This window comes from Gossypium raimondii, chromosome 13, assembly GCF_025698545.1.
Source record: "Gossypium raimondii isolate GPD5lz chromosome 13, ASM2569854v1, whole genome shotgun sequence".
NCBI lineage: Eukaryota > Viridiplantae > Streptophyta > Magnoliopsida > Malvales > Malvaceae > Gossypium > Gossypium raimondii.
In genome coordinates, this window is record NC_068577.1 from 28,103,290 (window position 1) to 28,113,273 (window position 9,984).

Genomic DNA, 9,984 nt, shown 5'->3' on the forward strand with positions numbered 1-9,984 from the left:
CCTAAAATATTTGTATTCATTCTTCTCCACTTTTATTATCTCATTGTTTATACAGGTCAGACCCCAATAATCTAAACAGAATTTTTTACAAGGTAAATGAAAATTAAAGAAGAAAATAAAGATTGAGATGAAGAATTACCTAAAGGATTGTCATTTTCCAAGCACACAGAGATGATGGGCCTTTGCTCCATGTCAGATTCCTTAAATTCACACATCATAACTATTTGAGTTAAGATGATATGCAAGTGATTTTTTAGACTATTAACAATGGACTCTGAAATTATTTATCATCAGAACATAAAAAAAATTATGTATTTTTCATTTAGTTGGTTTTTTATCCATTTTAAGGAAGTGAAGAACTTTGGCTAATTTTTATTCTAAATTTATTATTTAAATATTGGAAGTATGAGTCCTAAACCCTAAATCGTAAACTCTAAAACAAGAAATTTTAAGACAACTCATATTTCCAATATTTAAATAATACATTTAGAATAAAAATTAGCCAAGTTCTTCACTTCCTTAAAATGGAGAAAACCAACTAAATTAAAAATATGTAAATTTCTTTTATGTTCGATGATAAATAATTCCAAAGTCCATTGTCAATAGTCTATAAATTCACTTGCATATCACTTTAACTCAAATAGTTATGATGTGTGAATTCAAGGAATTTGATATTGAGTCAAAGGCCCACCATTTCTGTATGCATGGAAAATGACAATCCTCTAGGTGATTCTACATCTCAATCTTCATTTTCTTCTTTATTTTTTGTTTACCTTGTAAAAACTTCTGTTTAGATTGTTGGGGTTTGACCCGTATAAACAATGAGATAATAAAAGTGAAGAAGAATAAATACAAAAATTTTATTTGGAAAGCCCTCAAAGAGGGGAAAACCATGGGCAATGGAGGCTTCAACTTTCCACAAAATGAGTAAACAATTGAGAGTAAAATATGCAGAAAATAAGCCTAAATGTACCAAATAGGCATTACCAAAAACCCTAAGTACAAAACTCAAAATTCCAAGGTGCAAATTGAAAAACAAAACCCTTAATCTCATAAGGAACTCACAAAAAGGGGTATAAAATACTCTACATAATTGCAACGAAACTCTCACCAAAACTCATATAAAACTGCATCTTGCCGCCCTTAAAGAAAAGCTTTTTTCTGATTTGCCTTGAAACAGGGATACAAGACGTCTTTAAATAGGCTAAGCAGAGTTCTAATTATACTAAAATATCCCTAGAATAAATAGTGTTTTAATGGGAAAAGATAGAAGCGTTTAGTTGGGAGAAGAATACCAAGCACACCTCATATACAAGGTTGTGATGAAGAATCACTTTGAGGATTTTCATTTTTGAAGCATGCAGAGATGCTTTCCTTTGACTACATCTTAGATTCCTTCAATTCACTCATCGTAACTGTTTGAGTTAAAGTAATATCCAAGTGATTTTTTGGACTATTGAAAATGAAATCTGAAATTATTTATCATAAGAATATAAAAGCAATTTATATATGTATTTATTTAGTTGGCTAACTATTAGTCTAAATTCATTATTTAAATATTAGAAATATGAGTTGTCTTAAAAGAATAAAAAATCCAAAAGTAGTTGATAGCATTTATTAATTTTTAACAATAAAGTGGTAGGTATCTAACATGCATAGGAAAATAATTTAATGTTGTTGATTTTATGGAAGTCTTACCTAGGTTTTTGCTATTTCTTGTTATAATAATTGGATGGTAAATATGGATATCTATACATAAATTTAGGTTATTTCTTGTACATGGTATTTAGGCAAAACTTCAGACTTTTCAAAATTATATTATTTCGAGTTGTATCATTTAGATTTTTCATTAGAGCTATCCAATTTAGCATGGGCGACACAAAATAAGGAGAATGAGAACAAATAACAAAAATTGACAATTTGCAAGAGAAGGAAATCAAACTCAGGTTTTTACCATATTTGAACTTTCTTTTTGTTTTCTCTTAACCACTAAGTCAATTACTCATCATAGACATAACCTTACAATATTTATTTTAAAAACAAGGCATGTCTCATACTAGGGTTTAAAGAAAAATCTACAAAATAATAAAAATGGTTTGAGGGAAGGGATTTGAACTTGGGTTTCAATGATAGTTTCACTAATAGTTAACCAACAGATCAATAAATCACTTATTTCCTAAAAATGCACAGATAATCTAAAAAATAAGGCATGGTCACTTTTTCTCCGTTCACAAACCCAATTCTACTAACACCCGATTTTTGCCAGGTGAGAAGGTGACTATGGGTCCCAACCAAAAATAACGTTGTTTCATAGGTTAAATGGTAAGGTTGTAAGGGCTCCTACCTCAAGGTGATTGGATTGAAGAGGCTACTAGGGATATAGTGTGTGATACAGAGTAACGACACACAATACAATGTGTAGAATTTGATAGGCGAGTCTTTAGCATAACATTGGTAATATACGGACTAACATGAATCATCTAATGAAATATAAGTACAGTAAAATTAAAATTATAGGATAAATACTTGGTTTAAAACATTATTTCTCAAGTATTTTCTATATTTTAATAAAACCTTAATTAAATTGATTCAAATAATTTAACTTATTTAAATTTGATTAAATTATATTTTAAAAATAAAAATAAATTAAATAGCTCTAGTCTAAAATCTAAATGATACAACTCTAAATAATTTAAATTTGACAAATCCAAAGTTTTTCCCAAATACTATATACAAGAAATAACCTAAATCTATGTATAGATACCCATATTTACCATCCAATTATTACAACAAAAATAGCAAAAACCTAGGAAGACTTCCAAATAAATCAACAACATTAAATTCTTTTCCTATACATGTTAGGTACCTACAACTTTATTATCAGTAAACTCATTTTGGAGAAAAAACGTAATTTTACTTATGTGTTAGTTTAAAACATTGATTTATTAGGTTTACTTAAGATTTATTTTATTGTTGATAGTTTTTTTTAGAAAAACCGTTTGTTTGTCTCTCTTCTTTGTAAAAACTCGACGTTAAACTAATGCATCGAAAAACGAACCATTTTTGAAGTCATTTTTGAAACCTAGTTGCCTTATCGATTTTTTTTTTCAAAAATGGTTTCTTTGCAGTGCAATGGAATTTAGGGACCAATGTCAAATTTTACTTAAGCCATATGTCATGCTTTTTTCAGTTTTTATGCTTTAGTAATCCATACGTGCAAAAATTCCCAAATGAAAAGTTACCAAGTCACAGCCCAGAAATAATTAAAAATTACAAACCAAAAACAGTAGAGCCTTATTAATAATACTTACTAAAAATAGTCTGAGGTCCAAGGTGATTCTCCATATGCCAAGTCTAGTCCTAGTTTCGAGGTTTACCTGAAAAGTTAAACACTATAGGGGATGAGCTCATGAAAGTTCAGTGTGAGTCGAAGAATTACTTAAATGGACATAAATATCAAATATAGTGAAACATGTTAGTAATAACAGATGAACACATAACCATCATTGGAATTTCATATCATTATATAGCCATTATCAAATCGATGTCAACAGTGTATGAGCATGAGTCTAAGGGTGTTCAATCAGTTAACCAACCGGTTAACCAACCCGAACTACCACTAACTGAATTAACTGACCCTTTTAAACCTTTAATCGTTAACCAAACTGAATTTTTTTCAAAAAAAATTAACTGAACTGAACTTTTTAACCGAATTAACCGAAATTTATATATTTTTATTTTTACTTAAAACAAGTATAAAACATATAAAAAATCAACCGACTTAACCGACCAATTAATTTATATTTCCAAAAAATTAATCGAACCGACCGAATACTTATATATTATAATATTATTTATTAAATTAGGTTAATTCGGTTAACCGACCGATTTTGAACCTAATTAACCGTTAACCGAACTTCCAAAAAATTATTAACTGACCCCCGACCGAATTAATTCAGTTAATCAACCGGTTAACCGAATCAATTCTGTTTTACCTGAAATTCTCACTCCCCTACATGGGTCATTATTCATTCGAGTAACAATCATTAAATTCAATACCATTTAAAAAAACACAATACAATACATATAAAAAATCAATAACATCCGAGTATGTCGTGAGCATGATGCAATGCAAAGATGTTCCTACCCATTCATCCATCCATTACAAACCACATGTTCCCAAGAACCCGTGTGCCAAACTTCAACATATCCAAGCAAAGGTCGATGTTGTAGAAACTACCGGATAACATAAATGCATAAAATTTGCATAATAACTTATAATGCGATAAATCGTCAATATCATATAATGCAATAAAATCGTCGATCCCCTCGGTACTCTAGGTGAAGTGCATTGACTAGGTATAAATGCGGACTTAATATGCCACTAGTACTCCACAGAATTCCTTCCTCAATCACAAATAACCCACCCCAATGTAGATGCAATATGTCACAAAATCTCATACATAGCCATAAATCATACTTTTACAATTTATTGGCATTTTTAATATATGTCCTCAATTATCAAATACATTCAGTGAATGGAAATAATATTCCAACTTTCAAGTTATCAATAAAATGGTATCATTCAACAATTCACAATTTCATATTCATTTATAACTTTTCTTTGTGTGCATGTATAACAATCTTTTGAACATATCATAAAAAATCACTTGTACGAACATATATTGCATAAGCCTAATATCATTCATAATCATGCTATACATACAACCAATCATACATCAAATTACCAATCATTCATGACAATGTCAAACATTCAATAATTCAGTCAAACTAGCAACATTGCTACAATGCCATGCCAAATAATTAGGGCTCAAAACATACCTGATTTAACCTCTTTTAAATTTAATTACTTAGCTAAATAGCCAAGGTGATCAGCAAGAAAAATTATTTTTTATAACAGAAAATCATTATTAATATTTAAGTTTTTGAGTTTGGACCACCACCTTATTTACACTCTTTAACAACACACTAGCGAATCTTGTTGTTTTTTAATAAACTTTGAAATGGACCTAAATTAAATTAAAATAAATCAGTATAGAAATTAATTAATACACCTCTTGTACAACCCCTAAACACTAACTTATGGATTCAATCCAATTATCACAATTACAACTATTTTTCAAACCCAAAATAGTTAGATTTCTTACACTGTTTTGATGTGAATAGTATGCGCGAACGTCTTTTGGCTTTACTGTTGATTTGGAGCATTCAAGTCAGCACCTAAGACATTTAAATACTGGAAAATTAGTAGCTAATCTTGATTAAAATCCTTCATTTAATCTATCCATAATCATTTCCCAAAATCTATGTCGAAACAAAAAACTAGTTTACAATTGCGTATACTTACGCTTCCCCAATTGTCAGATTCGAATTGTCGATTGATCAAGAACGAATTTCCTTAATTATCATGTCATTAAAGGCTGATTAGGAGGGGTTGAATAACCCAAAAACATTCTGGAAAAATATGGGAAAAAATTAAAGAAAAACAGCCCCCTTTTATTGCCTATAGGCACGTGCACCACCACCCGTGGTGGTCAAGTTGGGGCTGATTTAAAACCACTTTCAAGATCAATTAAAAAGCTGGAAAAATATCCATTAAACATTTAAAAATCATCAAAATTTCAGATCTGGAAATTTATGTTTTTATTTAACAAGATTTATCAAGAAATTGGGAGAAAACATGAACTTACACTAGCTAGGTGAAAAGGGTGGCAATGGAGTTCTTTTAGGGCATCAATTGAGGCCGAACTTGATTGCTAAAATTTAAGATCTAAGGCTGAAATTTTTATGACAAAATGGTAGAAAGAAGAGAAAAATAATGGTTCAAAAACCCGTTGCAAAAATAAGAAAAATTGATGGTGAATCTTGGTGGCTTAGACAATGGCACACAAGGGAAGAAAGAAAATTGAAGAGAAAAGAGGAGAGAAACATGGTGAATAGCTAGAGTAGGGAAAAGCTGGCCTAAAGGCTGAAACATACAAGAAAAATTTGTATTTTTACCTAGGGTTCAAGGGTATGGACGACACACACATTTAAAAAAAAAAGATTTTTTAAAATTTAATTATTTAGTAAAGGAAAAAAATTCGAACTTAGGACTTTAATCTAAATTTCATACTTTTCCATTTATCAACTAACCACTAGGATATTTCTTTTAAAAAAATATATAATTTTGCAATATTTATTTTAAAAACAAGGGGTGTAACATATTAAGGTTTGATACAAAACTTACAAAATAATATAAATAATTCTAAAGAAGGGATTTGAACTTGGGTTTCAAGGAACGTTTCACTAATACTTAACCAAGGAACCAATAACTCATTTATTTCATAAAGATGCATAGATAATTTTACAAATTAGTGCATTACTACTCTCTCTCGATTCACACACCCGATTCTACTAACCCCTCAATTTTTGGGATATTACAGAATTTGGCATAGAGTCAAATGCCACCATCTCTGTCTGCATGGAAAATGACAATCCTCCAAGTGATTGTTCATCTCAGTCTTCACTTTCTTCTTTCATTTTTATTTACCTTTTAGAATGTCTTGTTTAGATTGTTGGGGTTCGGCTCATATAAACAACGAGATAATAAAACTGGAGAAGAATGAACACAAATATTTTACATGGAAAACCCTCCAAGAAAGAGAAACCATAAGCAAAGGAAGCTTCAAATTTCCACTAAATGATTAAACAAACCAGAGTAAAATATGGAGAAAATACTCTCCATAATTACAACGAAACTCTCACGAAAACACATAAGCGGCTACATCTTGTCGCCACTAAAGAAAAGCCTTTTTTCTTATTAGCATCTTGAGATAGGGATACAATACCCCTTTAAATAGGCTAAGTAGAGTTCTAATCATAGTAAAATTCCCTAGAATAATCAGAGTTTAACTAGGAAAAGGTAGCAGAGTTTGATTGGAAAATGACTACGAGGCACACCCCACAAACAAGGTAAACAGATATTAAAGAAGAAAAGAAAATTCAGATAAAGAGTCACTTGGAGGATTTTCATTTTTCAAGCATGTCGAGATGGTGATATGAGTCACAAAGGCCCAATCCAAGTTCAAGAACGTGATGGGCTCAAATTATCACAAGGCCCAATAACGAGATCAAAGGCCCAACAAATGCGTTCCAAACTAAATGGGACCATTCAAGAGTTTGTTAGCAAGGCCTTAGCAGAAAATCAAGATTCACTTTCTTGTTTTCAAGAAAATCAAGAAACCGAATCTTGGCCCAATTTTGCTGTTTGGAGCGATTTCAAGAATTAAGAAAATCAAGATTTCAAATCTTGGAAATCTTGGTCCAAGAAACCAAATCTTGCAGCCAAAACGCATTGGATCTCCGTTACGAGCATCAACGATCCAATTTCGGTAGGAGATAGATCACAAGCCCAAATTCTTGAAGGCGAGGCCCAATAAGCAAATTCTCAGCCCAATCAAGAAATCCATACATACTTAGTTGAAAATTAGGCCAAAATATCAAAGGGCCCAATTTGTAAACATTTTATTTGTTAATTTAATTTTTTAGGCTCTAGAGATATTACATGTTAAATTCAGCCCAAAACAGCCCATTTAAGTGTTAGGCCAAAATTCTTTTATTATTTTTATTATTTAGGGTTAATTTTTAAGTTTCCTAATGAGATTAGGATTAGTTTGAGGCCTATATAAGTGATCGCCAGCCACCCCTTGTACTAACTACTCAAATATATCACAATTTCAGATTTGTTAAGTGCAGAATTTTCTTTGGGGTTTTCTCCAAGAATTCTCTCTTGAGTGTTCTTTAGAAGTTGTTTTAACAATCTTGTGATTGTGGGAGCTATCTTCAACCTTCTTCTTGCCATCGATATTCTTTGGAGGGGAGATTAGAGCCGTTTGAAGGGATTTGTGAAGTCTTTCGGGATTTCAAGGATCCTTAGGAATTTAATTTAATTCTTGCTGTTCAAGTTCTTTTATTTATTTCTGATTGTGCCGAATCTTGATCTAATCTCTTTGCTATTCTTTGTCGCGTTTCGGATTTGTTTAAACTCCAAGAACTCTTCATTTAATCAATCTCTTGTTGGCAGCACATAATCGATTCAAAATTCCCCAAGTTCTAGGGTTTTTGCCGATTGCTACTTCTTCTTTTTGGGTGAAATTCGGTTGCTAGAATTTGGGCATTCTTGGCCGAATCAATTTGTTGGCAGATTCACATCCTTTCTATACTTCCAAAATCGTTTGATTAATCTATTCTACTTCTTTTCTTCTTGCCATCCCAATCCCTAATATTTTATTCCTGATTGTTTTCTTTTTGATTTGAAATCTGATTTGTTTGTTTCTTCTTAATTGATAGGTGATGCAATCGAGCCCCATGAGCTATCAAGTGCAAACAATGTCTCCCTTGAGCTTCCTAAAGGACCTATTACCCGAGCTAGGGCTAAGAAGTTCAAAGACGGAATTTCAGCTTTGGTTGATCGGATTTGGGGTGAATCCGTGGCCGGTCTACTTGAGGGATCATGGACCAGCAAGATGAGCAAATCGTGCACTCTACTTAAAGCTCTTTAAGCTCAATGAGCTTGTTTTAGTTCATTCGTCTCATCTTAGACTTATTTGACTTTATATTTATTTTTCTGGAATAGTTATTTAATTTGTCATAAGTCCATGTATTTAAGTTATTAATTCTGGTCAAATAATAATTAGATATTATTAAATATGTCCTAATTAGTTTAAGTGTTTTAAATATGTCCTAAACTAATACATGATTAAATGTGCGATTTTACAAGTATTTTTTGCCGAATTTAATTTGTTTTATACATGATTAATTTGTTGTTTTAATTTGGTGTAGGAATTTATCTTGGGCGGCAAAGGTGCATGCATCTTAGATTCATTGCATTTCACGATTCATGCATGGCAACCCAAATGAATGTTCAGCGAATGTTCCATTTTAAACATCTTCATGCAGCTCATTTTAAGTGTTCACATGAGGGACTATTCAATTGTTGATGTTCACACATTTGACTCTTCAAAACTGACTTTTCACACTTGGTGGCTGTCCATCAACCCTCTTCAATGTTCCTATCTTTTCAGCCAACAAGTGCCAATTTAAGGATTCAATTAAAGGCCTGGCCGAATCTAGACATGGCCATTTGACTACCGGTGCATTCATCTCTACAAGGTCCATTTGCTTAATGCCTAAGCTGCCCATTGGAGCTCCCATTCAGCCGAATCTTTCTAGGGACTTAATTCTGGATCTTTCTTGATTTTTCTTAGCTATTAAGCATGACTATTCGGCTAGCTTATGCAACACTATAAATATTTGCTTGTTAATTTGTAAAAGGACTTTTTGCCATTTTAATTATTGAATTAAGTATTTTGTGAGGATTTCTTCTCTCAATTTCGTCCAAAGACTTAGTTGGCTTATCTACTAGTTAGTGGCGTCAACCTTTGGTCTTTGCAACCCGAACTTATCACTTTCAATCAAAAGTGTGGCGTTCAACTATACCGAGGTTCCTATCTTCGTTAGATAGTGGGTCGAGGTCCTATTTACACCACTCTAAATCAACCTTAAAGACATATAAGGATCGGGTCAACTTTAACCCTTAAAGTTGGTTCACTCTTGTTTTTAAGCCTATCTTCCCATTTCACCTTAAATCGAAAATTCCAAACCTTTAACTCTCATTCCTTTCATTCCTAGCCGAAATACCTTATAAACCATTGCCTTTTAACCTTGATTGAACCCTTAACTTCTTTATTGAACGAATATATCTTTCTGAATCAAGACGAACGAAACTTCATCGTTAGAACGATCGGGCAACGAAAACGACTCGGATTCATCCACGAGGTCGGGGCGTATCAATAGGGCCGATTGTTGGGAATTCATTGCTTAATCACAATTCAACTCTTAGCTCTCAAGAATCACAATCTCTAAGGGTGTCTTGGTTTATTGCTGTTTATTAATAGTTTATTTCAGATCTAATTGCATCTA